Below are 18401 nucleotides of genomic sequence, written 5' to 3' on the forward strand. Positions count from 1 at the left end.
AATTACGGAATAATGCGCAATACTGCATTATGCAGACGTAACAAACAGAGCAGTACAGGATAAAACAAACTGTTTGTATATAAGTGCATGTGCATATGACATATTACTTCCTGACCCACCCCTACTGGATATCTCTGAAAAATGTTTGATAGATTTTAAATTTCTGAAATTTGACTGCTCTCCTGGTCAGAAATGAGAAGATGGAGGCGACTGGTGAGCAGGAGAGAACGGACCCAATTACGGACAACCAGCGGCAATGGGGTTTGCAAATGCACCAGAGCTACCAAAACCCAACACACTCTACAATTGTTTGATGATGTCCCTCCCCCAGCAGGGAGGTGCACCATTCCCGGAGAAAATGCAATACCGGGTTGATGCGCGGAGTCGACGGAGCAAGCCCCTATTCCATCTCTCTGTCCCAAAAATAAATTTAATATAAGGTACCACAATGTGGTACGTATCAGATATTAAACTGATAAGAACAGATACTACACTTGATCTTAGCCAAAAGGCCGAGAAGTGATAACACCAACCTGCCAGGGGGTGGCGATTGCATACGCCGAGACTCTATCTACACCATGGGGCCTCCACCCGTTACTTCGCACGATAAATATTGACTTAAAGCTATCGTGACTGCAGGAATTCATATTCTTTGGGTCTTTCGGTAAAGTCACGTAGATAGTTTCAAAGAAAATAAAATAACTAAAAACTACTTGACGTGACTTTACCAAAGAATATGCGCACAATAAGTTATCACGAACATTCCGCATGTGCCAAGGTGTTAAGAGATACGGAATATTAACAAAACATTTTCATACGATGCCACCACATATGGTGTGTTTGCCCGTTTTGTAAAACTTGGATCAGTCACGCACACGGCCATTTATATTTTAAACAGGGACAAAATCTCGAACCGATTATGTTTCGGCCAACAAACACGGAAGTTCTTAGGTGCAAGTGTAATTGATGCAGATAATTTGAATATGAAAATGCAAAATAAATGATGAAAATTCTTCGACCAATACATACGAATGAAAAAAACTATCGAAAAAATCTCGTTCGTTAATAACACTGCCAATTAAAGAAAGTATAGTAAAAATTCAGGCAATGGCCTTTCGACATAGCACATGAAGCAGGATAGACTAAGATAGGTAAATTACGGAATAATGCGCAATACTGCATTATGAAAACGTAACAAACAGAGCAGTACAGGATAAAACAAACTGTTTGTATATTAGTTCATGTGCATATGACATATTACTTCCTGACCCACCCCTACTGGATATCTCTGAAATATGTTTGATATGAGAAGATGGAGGCAACTGGTGAGCAGGAGAGAACGCACCCAATTACGGACAACCAGCGGCAATGGGGTTTGCAAATGCCCCAGAGCTACCAAAACCCACCACACTCTACTTTTGTTTGATGATGTCCCTCCCCCAGCAGGGAGGTGCACCATTCCCGGAGAAACTGCAATACCGAGTTGATGCGCGGAGTGGACGGAGCAAGCCCCTATTCCATCTCCCTGTCCCAAAAATCAATTTAATATAAGGTACCACAATGTGGTACGTATCAGATATTAAACTGATAAGAACAGATACTACACTTGATCTTAGCCAAAAGGCCGAGAAGCGATAACACCAACCTGCCAGGGGGTGGCCATTACATACGCCGAGGCTCTATCTACACCATGGGGCCTCCACCCGTTACTTCGCACGATAAATATTGACTTAAAGCTATCGTGACTGCAGGAATTCATATTCTTTGGGTCTTTCGGTAAAGTCACGTAGATAGTTTCAAAGAAAATAAAATAACTAAAAACTACTTGACGTGACTTTACCATGGAATATGCGCACAATAAGTTATCACGACCATTCCGCATGTGCCAAGGTGTTAAGAGATACGGAATATTAACAAAAAATGTTCATACGATGCCACCACATATGGTGTGTTTTGTCCGTTTTGTAAAACTTGGATCAGTCACGCACACGGCCATTTATATTTGAAACAGGGACAAAATCTCAAACCGAGTATGTTTCGGCCAACAAACACGGAAGTTCTTAGGTGCAAGTGTAATTGATGCAGATAATTTGAATATGAAAATGCAAAATAAATGATGAAAATTCTTCGACCAATACATACGAATGAAAAAAACTATCGAAAAAATCTCGTTCGTTAATAACACTGCCAATTAAAGAAAGTATAGTAAAAATTCAGGCAATGGCCTTTCGACATAGCACATGAAGCAGGATAGACTAAGATAGGTAAATTGCGGAATAATGCGCAATACTGCTTTATGCAGACGTAACAAACAGAGTAGTACAGGATAAAACAAACTGTTTGTATATTAGTGCATGTGCATATGACATATTACTTCCTGACCCACCCCTACTGGATATCTCTGAAATATGTTTGATAGATTTTAAATTTCTGAAATTTGACTGCTCTCCTGGTCAGAAATGAGAAGATGGAGGCGACTGGTGAGCAGGAGAGAACGGACCCAATTACGGACACCCAGCGGCAATGGGGTTTGCAAATGCACCAGAGCTACCAAAACCCACCACACTCTACTTTTGTTTGATGATGTCCCTCCCCCAGCAGGGAGGTGCACCATTCCCGGAGAAACTGCAATACCGGGTTGATGCGCGGAGTGGACGGAGCAAGCCCCCATTCCATCTCCCTGTCCCAAAAATCAATTTAATATAAGGTACCACAATGTGGTACGTATCAGATATTAAACTGATAAGAACAGATACTACACTTGATCTTAGCCAAAAGGCCGAGAAGCGATAACACCAACCTGCCAGGGGGTGGCGATTACATACGCCGAGGCTCTATCTACACCATGGGGCCTCCACCCGTTACTTCGCACGATAAATATTGACTTAAAGCTATCGTGACTGCAGGAATTCATATTCTTTGGGTCTTTCGGTAAAGTCACGTAGATAGTTTCAAAGAAAATAAAATAACTAAAAACTACTTGACGTGACTTTACCATGGAATATGCGCACAATAAGTTATCACGACCATTCCGCATGTGCCACGGTGTTAAGAGATACGGAATATTAACAAAAAATGTTCATACGATGCCACCACATATGGTGTGTTTTGTCCGTTTTGTAAAACTTGGATCAGTCACGCACACGGCCATTTATATTTGAAACAGGGACAAAATCTCAAACCGAGTATGTTTCGGCCAACAAACACGGAAGTTCTTAGGTGCAAGTGTAATTGATGCAGATAATTTGAATATGAAAATGCAAAATAAATGATGAAAATTCTTCGACCAATACATACGAATGAAAAAACTATCGAAAAAATCTCGTTCGTTAATAACACTGCCAATTAAAGAAAGTATAGTAAAAATTCAGGCAATGGCCTTTCGACATAGCACATGAAGCAGGATAGACTAAGATAGGTAAATTACGGAATAATGCGCAATACTGCATTATGAAGACGTAACAAACAGAGCAGTACAGGATAAAACAAACTGTTTGTATATTAGTTCATGTGCATATGACATATTACTTCCTGACCCACCCCTACTGGATATCTCTGAAATATGTTTGATATGAGAAGATGGAGGCAACTGGTGAGCAGGAGAGAACGCACCCAATTACGGACAACCAGCGGCAAAGGGGTTTGCAAATGCCCCAGAGCTACCAAAACCCACCACACTCTACTTTTGTTTGATGATGTCCCTCCCCCAGCAGGGAGGTGCACCATTCCCGGAGAAACTGCAATACCGGGTTGATGCGCGGAGTGGACGAAGCAAGCCCCTATTCCATCTCCCTGTCCCAAAAATCTATTTAATATAAGGTACCACAATGTGGTACGTATCAGATATTAAACTGATAAGAACAGATACTACACTTGATCTTAGCCAAAAGGCCGAGAAGCGATAACACCAACCTGCCAGGGGGTGGCGATTACATACGCCGAGGCTCTATCTACACCATGGGGCCTCCACCCGTTACTTCGCACGATAAATATTGACTTAAAGCTATCGTGACTGGAGGAATTCATATTCTTTGGGTCTTTCGGTAAAGTCACGTAGATAGTTTCAAAGAAAATAAAATAACTAAAAACTACTTGACGTGACTTTACCATGGAATATGCGCACAATAAGTTATCACGACCATTCCGCATGTGCCAAGGTGTTAAGAGATACGGAATATTAACAAAAAATGTTCATACGATGCCACCACATATGGTGTGTTTTGTCCGTTTTGTAAAACTTGGATCAGTCACGCACACGGCCATTTATATTTGAAACAGGGACAAAATCTCAAACCGAGTATGTTTCGGCCAACAAACACGGAAGTTCTTAGGTGCAAGTGTAATTGATGCAGATAATTTGAATATGAAAATGCAAAATAAATGATGAAAATTCTTCGACCAATACATACGAATGAAAAAAACTATCGAAAAAATCTCGTTCGTTAATAACACTGCCAATTAAAGAAAGTATAGTAAAAATTCAGGCAATGGCCTTTCGACATAGCACATGAAGCAGGATAGACTAAGATAGGTAAATTACGGAATAATGCGCAATACTGCATTATGAAGACGTAACAAACAGAGCAGTACAGGATAAAACAAACTGTTTGTATATTAGTTCATGTGCATATGACATATTACTTCCTGACCCACCCCTACTGGATATCTCTGAAATATGTTTGATATGAGAAGATGGAGGCAACTGGTGAGCAGGAGAGAACGCACCCAATTACGGACAACCAGCGGCAAAGGGGTTTGCAAATGCCCCAGAGCTACCAAAACCCACCACACTCTACTTTTGTTTGATGATGTCCCTCCCCCAGCAGGGAGGTGCACCATTCCCGGAGAAACTGCAATACCGGGTTGATGCGCGGAGTGGACGAAGCAAGCCCCTATTCCATCTCCCTGTCCAAAAAATCAATTTAATATAAGGTACCACAATGTGGTACGTATCAGATATTAAACTGATAAGAACAGATACTACACTTGATCTTAGCCAAAAGGCCGAGAAGCGATAACACCAACCTGCCAGGGGGTGGCGATTACATACGCCGAGGCTCTATCTACACCATGGGGCCTCCACCCGTTACTTCGCACGATAAATATTGACTTAAATCTATCGTGACTGCAGGAATTCATATTCTTTGGGTCTTTCGGTAAAGTCACGTAGATAGTTTCAAAGAAAATAAAATAACTAAAAACTACTTGACGTGACTTTACCATGGAATATGCGCACAATAAGTTATCACGACCATTCCGCATGTGCCAAGGTGTTAAGAGATACGGAATATTAACAAAAATGTTCATACGATGCCACCACATATGGTGTGTTTTGTCCGTTTTGTAAAACTTGGATCAGTCACGCACACGGCCATTTATATTTGAAACAGGGACAAAATCTCAAACCGAGTATGTTTCGGCCAACAAACACGGAAGTTCTTAGGTGCAAGTGTAATTGATGCAGATAATTTGAATATGAAAATGCAAAATAAATGATGAAAATTCTTCGACCAATACATACGAATGAAAAAAACTATCGAAAAAATCTCGATCGTTAATAACACTGCCAATTAAAGAAAGTATAGTAAAAATTCAGGCAATGGCCTTTCGACATAGCACATGAAGCAGGATAGACTAAGATAGGTAAATTGCGGAATAATGCGCAATACTGCTTTATGCAGACGTAACAAACAGAGCAGTACAGGATAAAACAAACTGTTTGTATATTAGTGCATATGCATATGACATATTACTTCCTGACCCACCCCTACTGGATATCTCTGAAATATGTTTGATAGATTTTAAATTTCTGAAATTTGACTGCTCTCCTGGTCAGAAATGAGAAGATGGAGGCGACTGGTGAGCAGGAGAGAACGGACCCAATTACGGACAACCAGCGGCAATGGGGTTTGCAAATGCACCAGAGCTACCAAAACCCACCACACTCTACTTTTGTTTGATGATGTCCCTCCCCCAGTAGGGAGGTGCACCATTCCCGGAGAAACTGCAATACCGGGTTGATGCGCGGAGTGGACGGAGCAAGCCCCTATTCCATCTCCCTGTCCCAAAAATCAATTTAATATAAGGTACCACAATGTGGTACGTATCAGATATTAAACTGATAAGAACAGATACTACACTTGATCTTAGCCAAAAGGCCGAGAAGCGATAACACCAACATGCCAGGGGGTGGCGATTACATACGCCGAGACTCTCTCTACACCATGGGGCCTCCACCCGGTACTTCGCACGATAAATATTGACTTAAAGCTATCGTGACTGCAGGAATTCATATTCTTTGAGTCTTTCGGTAAAGTCACGTAGACAGTTTCAAAGAAAATAAAATAACTAAAAACTACTTGACGTGACTTTACCATGGAATATGCGCACAATAAGTTATCACGACCATTCCGCATGTGCCAAGGTGTTAAGAGATACGGAATATTAACAAAAAAATTCATACGATGCCACCACATATGGTGTGTTTTGTCCGTTTTGTAAAACTTGGATCAGTCACGCACACGGCCATTTATATTTGAAACAGGGACAAAATCTCAAACCGAGTATGTTTCGGCCAACAAACACGGAAGTTCTTAGGTGCAAGTGTAATTGATGCAGATAATTTGAATATGAAAATGCAAAATAAATGATAAAAATTATTCGACCAATACATACGAATGAAAAAAAACTATCGAAAAAATCTCGTTCGTTAATAACACTGCCAATTAAAGAAAGTATAGTAAAAATTCAGGCAATGGCCTTTCGACATAGCACATGAAGCAGGATAGACTAAGATAGGTAAATTACGGAATAATGCGCAATACTGCATTATGAAGACGTAACAAACAGAGCAGTACAGGATAAAACAAACTGTTTGTATATTAGTTCATGTGCATATGACATATTACTTCCTGACCCACCCCTACTGGATATCTCTGAAATATGTTTGATATGAGAAGATGGAGGCAACTGGTGAGCAGGAGAGAACGCACCCAATTACGGACAACCAGCGGCAATGGGGTTTGCAAATGCCCCAGAGCTACCAAAACCCACCACACTCTACTTTTGTTTGATGATGTCCCTCCCCCAGCAGGGAGGTGCACCATTCCCGGAGAAACTGCAATACCGAGTTGATGCGCGGAGTGGACGGAGCAAGCCCCTATTCCATCTCCCTGTCCCAAAAATAAATTTAATATAAGGTACCACAATGTGGTACGTATCAGATATTAAACTGATAAGAACAGATACTACACTTGATCTTAGCCAAAAGGCCGAGAAGCGATAACACCAACCTGCCAGGGGGTGGCGATTACATACGCCGAGACTCTATCTACACCATGGGGCCTCCACCCGTTACTTCGCACGATAAATATTGACTTAAAGCTATCGTGACTGCAGGAATTCATATTCTTTGGGTCTTTCGGTAAAGTCACGTAGATAGTTTCAAAGAAAATAAAATAACTAAAAACTACTTGACGTGACTTTACCATGGAATATGCGCACAATAAGTTATCACGACCATTCCGCATGTGCCAAGGTGTTAAGAGATACGGAATATTAACAAAAAATGTTCATACGATGCCACCACATATGGTGTGTTTTGTCCGTTTTGTAAAACTTGGATCAGTCACGCACACGGCCATTTATATTTGAAACAGGGACAAAATCTCAAACCGAGTATGTTTCGGCCAACAAACACGGAAGTTCTTAGGTGCAAGTGCAATTGATGCAGATAATTTGAATATGAAAATGCAAAATAAATGATGAAAATTCTTCGACCAATACATACGAATGAAAAAAACTATCGAAAAAATCTCGTTCGTTAATAACACTGCCAATTAAAGAAAGTATAGTAAAAATTCAGGCAATGGCCTTTCGACATAGCACATGAAGCAGGATAGACTAAGATAGGTAAATTACGGAATAATGCGCAATACTGCATTATGAAGACGTAACAAACAGAGCAGTACAGGATAAAACAAACTGTTTGTATATTAGTTCATGTGCATATGACATATTACTTCCTGACCCACCCCTACTGGATATCTCTGAAATATGTTTGATATGAGAAGATGGAGGCAACTGGTGAGCAGGAGAGAACGCACCCAATTACGGACAACCAGCGGCAATGGGGTTTGCAAATGCCCCAGAGCTACCAAAACCCACCACACTCTACTTTTGTTTGATGATGTCCCTCCCCCAGCAGGGAGGTGCACCATTCCCGGAGAAACTGCAATACCGAGTTGATGCGCGGAGTGGACGGAGCAAGCCCCTATTCCATCTCCCTGTCCCAAAAATCAATTTAATATAAGGTACCACAATGTGGTACGTATCAGATATTAAACTGATAAGAACAGATACTACACTTGATCTTAGCCAAAAGGCCGAGAAGCGATAACACCAACCTGCCAGGGGGTGGCGATTACATACGCCGAGGCTCTATCTACACCATGGGGCCTCCACCCGTTACTTCGCACGATAAATATTGACTTAAAGCTATCGTGACTGCAGGAATTCATATTCTTTGGGTCTTTCGGTAAAGTCACGTAGATAGTTTCAAAGAAAATAAAATAACTAAAAACTACTTGACGTGACTTTACCATGGAATATGCGCACAATAAGTTATCACGACCATTCCGCATGTGCCAAGGTGTTAAGAGATACGGAATATTAACAAAAAATGTTCATACGATGCCACCACATATGGTGTGTTTTGTCCGTTTTGTAAAACTTGGATCAGTCACGCACACGGCCATTTATATTTGAAACAGGGACAAAATCTCAAACCGAGTATGTTTCGGCCAACAAACACGGAAGTTCTTAGGTGCAAGTGTAATTGATGCAGATAATTTGAATATGAAAATGCAAAATAAATGATGAAAATTCTTCGACCAATACATACGAATGAAAAAAACTATCGAAAAAATCTCGTTCGTTAATAACACTGCCAATTAAAGAAAGTATAGTAAAAATTCAGGCAATGGCCTTTCGACATAGCACATGAAGCAGGATAGACTAAGATAGGTAAATTACGGAATAATGCGCAATACTGCATTATGAAGACGTAACAAACAGAGCAGTACAGGATAAAACAAACTGTTTGTATATTAGTTCATGTGCATATGACATATTACTTCCTGACCCACCCCTACTGGATATCTCTGAAATATGTTTGATATGAGAAGATGGAGGCAACTGGTGAGCAGGAGAGAACGCACCCAATTACGGACAACCAGCGGCAAAGGGGTTTGCAAATGCCCCAGAGCTACCAAAACCCACCACACTCTACTTTTGTTTGATGATGTCCCTCCCCCAGCAGGGAGGTGCACCATTCCCGGAGAAACTGCAATACCGGGTTGATGCGCGGAGTGGACGAAGCAAGCCCCTATTCCATCTCCCTGTCCCAAAAATCAATTTAATATAAGGTACCACAATGTGGTACGTATCAGATATTAAACTGATAAGAACAAATACTACACTTGATCTTAGCCAAAAGGCCGAGAAGCGATAACACCACCCTGCCAGGGGGTGGCGATTACATACGCCGAGGCTCTATCTACACCATGGGGCCTCCACCCGTTACTTCGCACGATAAATATTGACTTAAAGCTATCGTGACTGCAGGAATTCATATTCTTTGGGTCTTTCGGTAAAGTCACGTAGATAGTTTCAAAGAAAATAAAATAACTAAAAACTACTTGACGTGACTTTACCATGGAATATGCGCACAATAAGTTATCACGACCATTCCGCATGTGCCAAGGTGTTAAGAGATACGGAATATTAACAGAAAATGTTCATACGATGCCACCACATATGGTGTGTTTTGTCCGTTTTGTAAAACTTGGATCAGTCACGCACACGGCCATTTATATTTGAAACAGGGACAAAATCTCAAACCGAGTATGTTTCGGCCAACAAACACGGAAGTTCTTAGGTGCAAGTGTAATTGATGCAGATAATTTGAATATGAAAATGCAAAATAAATGATGAAAATTCTTCGACCAATACATACGAATGAAAAAAACTATCGAAAAAATCTCGTTCGTTAATAACACTGCCAATTAAAGAAAGTATAGTAAAAATTCAGGCAATGGCCTTTCGACATAGCACATGAAGCAGGATAGACTAAGATAGGTAAATTGCGGAATAATGCGCAATACTGCTTTATGCAGACGTAACAAACAGAGCAGTACAGGATAAAACAAACTGTTTGTATATTAGTGCATATGCATATGACATATTACTTCCTGACCCACCCCTACTGGATATCTCTGAAATATGTTTGATAGATTTTAAATTTCTGAAATATGACTGCTCTCCTGGTCAGAAATGAGAAGATGGAGGCAACTGGTGAGCAGGAGAGAACGCACCCAATTACGGACAACCAGCGGCAATGGGGTTTGCAAATGCACCAGAGCTACCAAAACCCACCACACTCTACTTTTGTTTGATGATGTCCCTCCCCCAGCAGGGAGGTGCACCATTCCCGGAGAAACTGCAATACCGGGTTGATGCGCGGAGTGGACGGAGCAAGCCCCTATTCCATCTCCCTGTCCCAAAAATCAATTTAATATAAGGTACCACAATGTGGTACGTATCAGATATTAAACTGATAAGAACAGATACTACACTTGATCTTAGCCAAAAGGCCGAGAAGCGATAACACCAACATGCCAGCGGGTGGCGATTACATACGCCGAGACTCTCTGTACACCATGGGGCCTCGACCCGTTACTTCGCACGATAAATATTGACTTAAAGCTATCGTGACTGCAGGAATTCATATTCTTTGGGTCTTTCGGTAAAGTCACGTAGATAGTTTCAAAGAAAATAAAATAACTAAAAACTACTTGACGTGACTTTACCATGGAATATGCGCACAATAAGTTATCACGACCATTCCGCATGTGCCAAGGTGTTAAGAGATACGGAATATTAACAAAAAATGTTCATACGATGCCACCACATATGGTGTGTTTTGTCCGTTTTGTAAAACTTGGATCAGTCACGCACACGGCCATTTATATTTGAAACAGGGACAAAATCTCAAACCGAGTATGTTTCGGCCAACAAACACGGAAGTTCTTAGGTGCAAGTGTAATTGATGCAGATAATTTGAATATGAAAATGCAAAATAAATGATGAAAATTCTTCGACCAATACATACGAATGAAAAAAACTATCGAAAAAATCTCGTTCGTTAATAACACTGCCAATTAAAGAAAGTATAGTAAAAATTCAGGCAATGGCCTTTCGACATAGCACATGAAGCAGGATAGACTAAGATAGGTAAATTGCGGAATAATGCGCAATACTGCTTTATGCAGACGTAACAAACAGAGCAGTACAGGATAAAACAAACTGTTTGTATATAAGTACATGTGCATATGACATATTACTTTCTGACCCACCCCTACTGGATATCTCTGAAAAATGTTTGATAGATTTTTAATTTCTGAAATTTGACTGCTCTCCTGGTCAGAAATGAGAAGATGGAGGCGACTGGTGAGCAGGAGAGAACGCAACCCAATTACGGACAACCAGCGGCAATGGGGTTTGCAAATGCACCAGAGCTACCAAAACCCACCACACTCTACTTTTGTTTGATGATGTCCCTCCCCCAGCAGGGAGGTGCACCATTCCCGGAGAAACTGCAATACCGGGTTGATGCGCGGAGTGGACGGAGCTAGCCCCTATTCCATCTCCCTGTCCCAAAAATCAATTTAATATAAGGTACCACAATGTGGTACGTATCAGATATTAAACTGATAAGAACAGATACTACACTTGATCTTAGCCAAAAGGCCGAGAAGCGATAACAAAAACCTGCCAGGGGTTGGCCATTACCTACGCCGAGACTCTATCTACACCATGGGGCCTCCACCCGTTACTTCGCACGATAAATATTGACTTAAAGCTATCGTGACTGCAGGAATTCATATTCTTTGGGTCTTTCGGTAAAGTCACGTAGATAGTTTCAAAGAAAATAAAATAACTAAAAACTACTTGACGTGACTTTACCATGGAATATGCGCACAATAAGTTATCACGACAATTCCGCATGTGCCAAGGTGTTAAGAGATACGGAATATTAACAAAAAATGTTCATACGATGCCACCACATATGGTGTGTTTTGTCCGTTTTGTAAAACTTGGATCAGTCACGCACACGGCCATTTATATTTGAAACAGGGACAAAATCTCAAACCGAGTATGTTTCGGCCAACAAACACGGAAGTTCTTAGGTGCAAGTGTAATTGATGCAGATAATTTGAATATGAAAATGCAAAATAAATGATGAAAATTCTTCGACCAATACATACGAATGAAAAAAAACTATCGAAAAAATCTCGTTCGTTAATAACACTGCCAATTAAAGAAAGTATAGTAAAAATTCAGGCAATGGCCTTTCGACATAGCACATGAAGCAGGATAGACTAAGATAGGTAAATTACCGAATAATGCGCAATACTGCTTTATGCAGACGTAACAAACAGAGCAGTACAGGATAAAACAAACTGTTTGTATATAAGTACATGTGCATATGACATATTACTTCCTGACCCACCCCTACTGGATATCTCTGAAATATGTTTGATAGATTTTAAATTTCTGAAATATGACTGCTCTCCTGGTCAGAAATGAGAAGATGGAGGCAACTGGTGAGCAGGAGAGAACGCACCCAATTACGGACAACCAGCGGCAATGGGGTTTGCAAATGCACCAGAGCTACCAAAACCCACCACACTCTACTTTTGTTTGATGATGTCCCTCCCCCAGCAGGGAGGTGCACCATTCCCGGAGAAACTGCAATACCGGGTTGATGCGCGGAGTGGACGGAGCTAGCCCCTATTCCATCTCCCTGTTCCAAAAATCAATTTAATATAAGGTACCACAATGTGGTACGTATCAGATATTAAACTGATAAGAACAGATACTACACTTGATCTTAGCCAAAAGGCCGAGAAGCGATAACAAAAACCTGCCAGGGGTTGGCGATTACATACGCCGAGACTCTCTCTACACCATGGGGACTCCACCCGTTACTTCGCACGATAAATATTGACTTAAAGCTATCGTGACTGCAGGAATTCATATTCTTTGGGTCTTTCGGTAAAGTCACGTAGATAGTTTCAAAGAAAATAAAATAACTAAAAACTACTTGACGTGACTTTACCATGGAATATGCGCACAATAAGTTATCACGACCATTCCGCATGTGCCAAGGTGTTAAGAGATACGGAATATTAACAAAAAATGTTCATACGATGCCACCACATATGGTGTGTTTTGTCCGTTTTGTAAAACTTGGATCAGTCACGCACACGGCCATTTATATTTGAAACAGGGACAAAATCTCAAACCGAGTATGTTTCGGCCAACAAACACGGAAGTTCTTAGGTGCAAGTGTAATTGATGCAGATAATTTGAATATGAAAATGCAAAATAAATGATGAAAATTCTTCGACCAATACATACGAATGAAAAAAACTATCGAAAAAATCTCGTTCGTTAATAACACTGCCAATTAAAGAAAGTATAGTAAAAATTCAGGCAATGGCCTTTCGACATAGCACATGAAGCAGGATAGACTAAGATAGGTAAATTACGGAATAATGCGCAATACTGCATTATGAAGACGTAACAAACAGAGCAGTACAGGATAAAACAAACTGTTTGTATATTAGTGCATGTGCATATGACATATTACTTCCTGACCCACCCCTACTGGATATCTCTGAAATATGTTTGATAGATTTTAAATTTCTGAAATATGACTGCTCTCCTGGTCAGAAATGAGAACATGGAGGCAACTGGTGAGCAGGAGAGAACGCACCCAATTACGGACAACCAGCGGCAATGGGGTTTGCAAATGCACCAGAGCTACCAAAACCCACCACACTCTACTTTTGTTTGATGATGTCCCTCCCCCAGCAGGGAGGTGCACCATTCCCGGAGAAACTGCAATACCGGGTTGATGCGCGGAGTGGACGGAGCTAGCCCCTATTCCATCTCCCTGTTCCAAAAATCAATTTAATATAAGGTACCACAATGTGGTACGTATCAGATATTAAACTGATAAGAACAGATACTACACTTGATCTTAGCCAAAAGGCCGAGAAGCGATAACACCAATCTGCCAGGGGGTGGCGATTACATACGCCGAGACTCTATCTACACCATGGGGACTCCACCCGTTACTTCGCACGATAAATATTGACTTAAAGCTATCGTGACTGCAGGAATTCATATTCTTTGGGTCTTTCGGTAAAGTCACGTAGATAGTTTCAAAGAAAATAAAATAACTAAAAACTACTTGACGTGACTTTACCATGGAATATGCGCACAATAAGTTATCACGACAATTCCGCATGTGCCAAGGTGTTAAGAGATACGGAATATTAACAAAAAATGTTCATACGATGCCACCACATATGGTGTGTTTTGTCCGTTTTGTAACACTTGGATACGGCCATTTATATTTGAAACAGGGACAAAATCTCAAACCGAGTATGTTTCGGCCAACAAACACGGAAGTTCTTAGGTGCAAGTGTAATTGATTCCGATAATTTGAATATGAAAATGCAAAATAAATGATAAAAATTCTTCGACCAATACATACGAATGAAAAAAACTATCAAAAAAATCTCGTTCGTTAATAACACTGCCAATTAAAGAAAGTATCGTAAAATTTCAGGCAATGGCCTTTCGACATAGCACATGAAGCAGGATAGACTAAGATAGGCAAATTACGGAATAATGCGCAATACTGCATTATGCAGACGTAACAAACAGAGCAGTACAGGATAAAACAAACTGTTTGTATATAAGTGCATGTGCATATGACATATTACTTCCTGACCCACCCCTACTGGATATCTCTGAAAAATGTTTGATAGATTTTTAATTTCTGAAATTTGACTGCTCTCCTGGTCAGAAATGAGAAGATGGAGGCAACTGGTGAGCAGGAGAGAACGCACCCAATTACGGACAACCAGCTGCAATGGGGTTTGCAAATGAACCAGAGCTACCAAAACCCAACACACTCTACTTTTGTTTGATGATGTCCCTCCCCCAGCAGGGAGGTGCACCATTCCCGGAGAAACTGCAATACCGGGTTGATGCGCGGAGTGGACGGAGCAAGCCCCTATTCCATCTCCCTGTCCCAAAAATCAATTTAATATAAGGTACCACAATGTGGTACGTATCAGATATTAAACTGATAAGAACAGATACTACACTTGATCTTAGCCAAAAGGCCGAGAAGCGATAACACCAACCTGCCAGGGGGTGGCGATTACATACGCCGAGGCTCTATCTACACCATGGGGCCTCCACCCGTTACTTCGCACGATAAATATTGACTTAAAGCTATCGTGCCTGCAGGAATTCATATTCTTTGGGTGTTTCGGTAAAGTCACGTAGTTAGTTTCAAAGAAAAAAATAACTAAAAACTACTTTACGTGACTTTACCAAAGAATATGCGCACAATAAGGTATCACGACCATTCCGCATATACCATGGTGTTAAGAGATACGGAATATTAACAAAAAAATTCCATACGATGCCACCACATATGGTGTGTTTTGTCCGTTTTGTAACACTTGGATACGGCCATTTATATTTGAAACAGGGACAAAATCTCAAACCGAGTATGTTTCGGCCAACAAACACGGAAGTTCTTAGGTGCAAGTGTAATTGATTCCGATAATTTGAATATGAAAATGCAAAATAAATGATAACAATTCATCGACCAATACATACGAATGAAAAAAACTATCGAAAAAATCTCGTTCGTTAATAACACTGCCAATTAAAGAAAGTATAGTAAAATTTCAGGCAATGGCCTTTCGACATAGCACATGAAGCAGGATAGACTAAGATAGGCAAATTACGGAATAATGCGCAATACTGCATTATGCAGACGTAACAAACAGAGCAGTACAGGATAAAACAAACTGTTTGTATATAAGTGCATGTGCATATGACATATTACTTCCTGACCCACCCCTACTGGATATCTCTGAAAAATGTTTGATAGATTTTTAATTTCTGAAATTTGACTGCTCTCCTGGTCAGAAATGAGAAGATGGAGGCGACTGGTGAGCAGGAGAGAACGCAACCCAATTACGGCCAACCAGCGGCAATGGGGTTTGCAAATGCACCAGAGCTACCAAAACCCAACACACTCTACTTTTGTTTGATGATGTCCCTCCCCCAGCAGGGAGGTGCACCATTCCCGGAGAAACTGCAATACCAGGTTGATGCGCGGAGTGGACGGAGCAAGCCCCTATTCCATCTCCCTGTCCCAAAAATCAATTTAATATAAGGTACCACAATGTGGTACGTATCAGATATTAAACTGATAAGAACAAATACTACACTTGATCTTAGCCAAAAGGCCGAGAAGCGATAACACCAACCTGCCAGGGGGTGGCGATTACATACGCCGAGACTCTATCTACACCATGGGGCCTCCACCCGTTACTTCGCACGATAAATATTGACTTAAAGCTATCGTGCCTGCAGGAATTCATATTCTTTGGGTATTTCGGTAAAGTCACGTAGTTGGTTTCAAAGAAAATAAAAAAAATAACTAAAAACTACTTTACGTGACTTTACCAAAGAATATGCGCACAATAAGTTATCACGACCATTCCGCATATACCATGGTGTTAAGAGATACGGAATATTAACAAAAAAATTACATACGATGCCACCACATATGGTGTGTTTTGTCCGTTTTGTAACACTTGGATACGGCCATTTATATTTTAAACAGGGACAAAATCTCAAACCGAGTATGTTTCGGCCAACAAACACGGAAGTTCTTAGGTGCAAGTGTAATTGATTCCGATAATTTGAATATGAAAATGCAAAATAAATGATAAAAATTCTTCGACCAATACATACGAATGAAAAAAACTATCGAAAAAATCTCGTTCGTTAATAACACTGCCAATTAAAGAAAGTATAGTAAAATTTCAGGCAATGGCCTTTCGACATAGCACATGAAGCAGGATAGACTAAGATAGGCAAATTACGGAATAATGCGCAATACTGCATTATGCAGACGTAACAAACAGAGCAGTACAGGATAAAACAAACTGTTTGTATATAAGTGCATGTGCATATGACATATTACTTCCTGACCCACCCCTACTGGGTATCTCTGAAAAATGTTTGATAGATTTTTAATTTCTGAAATTTGACTGCTCTCCTGGTCAGAAATGAGAAGATGGAGGCGACTGGTGAGCAGGAGAGAACGCAACCCAATTACAGACAACCAGCGGCAATGGGGTTTGCAAATGCACCAGAGCTACCAAAACCCAACACACTCTACTTTTGTTTGATGATGTCCCTCCCCCAGCAGGGAGGTGCACCATTCCCGGAGAAACTGCAATACAGGGTTGATGCGCGGAGTGGGCGGAGCAAGCCCCTATTCCATCTCCCTGTCCCAAAAATCAATTTAATATAAGGTACCACAATGTGGTATGTATCAGATATTAAACTGATAAGAACAGATACTACACTTGATCTTAGCCAAAAGGCCGAGAAGCGATAACACCAACCTGCCAGGGGGTGGCGATTACATACGCCGAGACTCTATCTACACCATGGGGCCTCCACCCGTTGCTTCGCACGATAAATATTGACTTAAAGCTATCGTGACTGCAGGAATTCATATTCTTTGGGTGCTTCGGTAAAGTCACGTAGGTAGTTTCAAAGAAAATAAAAAAATAACTAAAAACTACTTTACGTGACTTTACCAAAGAATATGCGCACAATAAGTTATCACGACCATTCCGCATATACCATGGTGTTAAGAGATACGGAATATTAACAAAAAAATTACATACGATGCCACCACATATGGTGTGTTTTGTCCGTTTTGTAACACTTGGATACGGCCATTTATATTTTAAACAGGGACAAAATCTCAAACCGAGTATGTTTCGGCCAACAAACACGGAAGTTCTTAGGTGCAAGTGTAATTGATTCCGATAATTTGAATATGAAAATGCAAAATAAATGATAAAAATTCTTCGACCAATACATACGAATGAAAAAAACTATCGAAAAAATCTCGTTCGTTAATAACACTGCCAATTAAAGAAAGTATAGTAAAATTTCAGGCAATGGCCTTTCGACATAGCACATGAAGCAGGATAGACTAAGATAGGTAAATTACGGAATAATGCGCAATACTGCATTATGCAGACGTAACAAACAGAGCAGTACAGGATAAAACAAACTGTTTGTATATAAGTGCATGTGCATATGACATATTACTTCCTGACCCACCCCTACTGGAAATCTCTGAAAAATGTATGATAGATTTTAAATTTCTGAAGTTTGACTGCTCTCCTTGTCAGAAATGAGAAGATGGAGGCGAC

The 18401-nt window shown here is 40.6% G+C and overlaps 16 non-coding genes across 16 annotated transcripts; all 16 read right to left on the minus strand.

The window, feature by feature from the left end:
* Nucleotides 1-333: 333 nt before the first annotated feature.
* LOC142924985 (U2 spliceosomal RNA) lies at nucleotides 334-524 on the minus strand. Its single transcript, XR_012942087.1, has one exon. It is a non-coding gene; the product is annotated as a U2 spliceosomal RNA (small nuclear RNA).
* A 921-nt stretch (nucleotides 525-1445) lies between these two features.
* On the minus strand, nucleotides 1446-1636 carry LOC142924962 (U2 spliceosomal RNA). Its single transcript, XR_012942064.1, has one exon. It is a non-coding gene; the product is annotated as a U2 spliceosomal RNA (small nuclear RNA).
* A 964-nt stretch (nucleotides 1637-2600) lies between these two features.
* LOC142924949 (U2 spliceosomal RNA) lies at nucleotides 2601-2791 on the minus strand. The gene has a single exon (XR_012942052.1). It is a non-coding gene; the product is annotated as a U2 spliceosomal RNA (small nuclear RNA).
* Nucleotides 2792-3712: 921 nt separating this feature from the next.
* LOC142924969 (U2 spliceosomal RNA) lies at nucleotides 3713-3903 on the minus strand. Its single transcript, XR_012942071.1, has one exon. It is a non-coding gene; the product is annotated as a U2 spliceosomal RNA (small nuclear RNA).
* Nucleotides 3904-4825: 922 nt separating this feature from the next.
* LOC142924970 (U2 spliceosomal RNA) lies at nucleotides 4826-5016 on the minus strand. The gene has a single exon (XR_012942072.1). It is a non-coding gene; the product is annotated as a U2 spliceosomal RNA (small nuclear RNA).
* Nucleotides 5017-5979: 963 nt separating this feature from the next.
* Nucleotides 5980-6170, minus strand: LOC142924935 (U2 spliceosomal RNA). Its single transcript, XR_012942038.1, has one exon. It is a non-coding gene; the product is annotated as a U2 spliceosomal RNA (small nuclear RNA).
* A 922-nt stretch (nucleotides 6171-7092) lies between these two features.
* On the minus strand, nucleotides 7093-7283 carry LOC142924955 (U2 spliceosomal RNA). The gene has a single exon (XR_012942058.1). It is a non-coding gene; the product is annotated as a U2 spliceosomal RNA (small nuclear RNA).
* Nucleotides 7284-8205: 922 nt separating this feature from the next.
* On the minus strand, nucleotides 8206-8396 carry LOC142924963 (U2 spliceosomal RNA). The gene has a single exon (XR_012942065.1). It is a non-coding gene; the product is annotated as a U2 spliceosomal RNA (small nuclear RNA).
* Nucleotides 8397-9318: 922 nt separating this feature from the next.
* LOC142924993 (U2 spliceosomal RNA) lies at nucleotides 9319-9509 on the minus strand. Its single transcript, XR_012942095.1, has one exon. It is a non-coding gene; the product is annotated as a U2 spliceosomal RNA (small nuclear RNA).
* A 964-nt stretch (nucleotides 9510-10473) lies between these two features.
* Nucleotides 10474-10664, minus strand: LOC142924936 (U2 spliceosomal RNA). The gene has a single exon (XR_012942039.1). It is a non-coding gene; the product is annotated as a U2 spliceosomal RNA (small nuclear RNA).
* A 965-nt stretch (nucleotides 10665-11629) lies between these two features.
* LOC142924971 (U2 spliceosomal RNA) lies at nucleotides 11630-11820 on the minus strand. Its single transcript, XR_012942073.1, has one exon. It is a non-coding gene; the product is annotated as a U2 spliceosomal RNA (small nuclear RNA).
* A 965-nt stretch (nucleotides 11821-12785) lies between these two features.
* LOC142924953 (U2 spliceosomal RNA) lies at nucleotides 12786-12976 on the minus strand. The gene has a single exon (XR_012942056.1). It is a non-coding gene; the product is annotated as a U2 spliceosomal RNA (small nuclear RNA).
* Nucleotides 12977-13940: 964 nt separating this feature from the next.
* On the minus strand, nucleotides 13941-14131 carry LOC142924954 (U2 spliceosomal RNA). The gene has a single exon (XR_012942057.1). It is a non-coding gene; the product is annotated as a U2 spliceosomal RNA (small nuclear RNA).
* A 953-nt stretch (nucleotides 14132-15084) lies between these two features.
* Nucleotides 15085-15275, minus strand: LOC142924937 (U2 spliceosomal RNA). Its single transcript, XR_012942040.1, has one exon. It is a non-coding gene; the product is annotated as a U2 spliceosomal RNA (small nuclear RNA).
* Nucleotides 15276-16227: 952 nt separating this feature from the next.
* LOC142924992 (U2 spliceosomal RNA) lies at nucleotides 16228-16418 on the minus strand. Its single transcript, XR_012942094.1, has one exon. It is a non-coding gene; the product is annotated as a U2 spliceosomal RNA (small nuclear RNA).
* Nucleotides 16419-17376: 958 nt separating this feature from the next.
* On the minus strand, nucleotides 17377-17567 carry LOC142925012 (U2 spliceosomal RNA). Its single transcript, XR_012942114.1, has one exon. It is a non-coding gene; the product is annotated as a U2 spliceosomal RNA (small nuclear RNA).
* Nucleotides 17568-18401: the final 834 nt, after the last annotated feature.

This window comes from Petromyzon marinus, chromosome 17 (genome assembly GCF_048934315.1).
Source record: "Petromyzon marinus isolate PM22_M1 ecotype Great Lakes invasive population chromosome 17, UKy_Petmar_22M1.pri1.0, whole genome shotgun sequence".
In the NCBI taxonomy this organism is placed as follows: domain Eukaryota; kingdom Metazoa; phylum Chordata; class Hyperoartia; order Petromyzontiformes; family Petromyzontidae; genus Petromyzon; species Petromyzon marinus.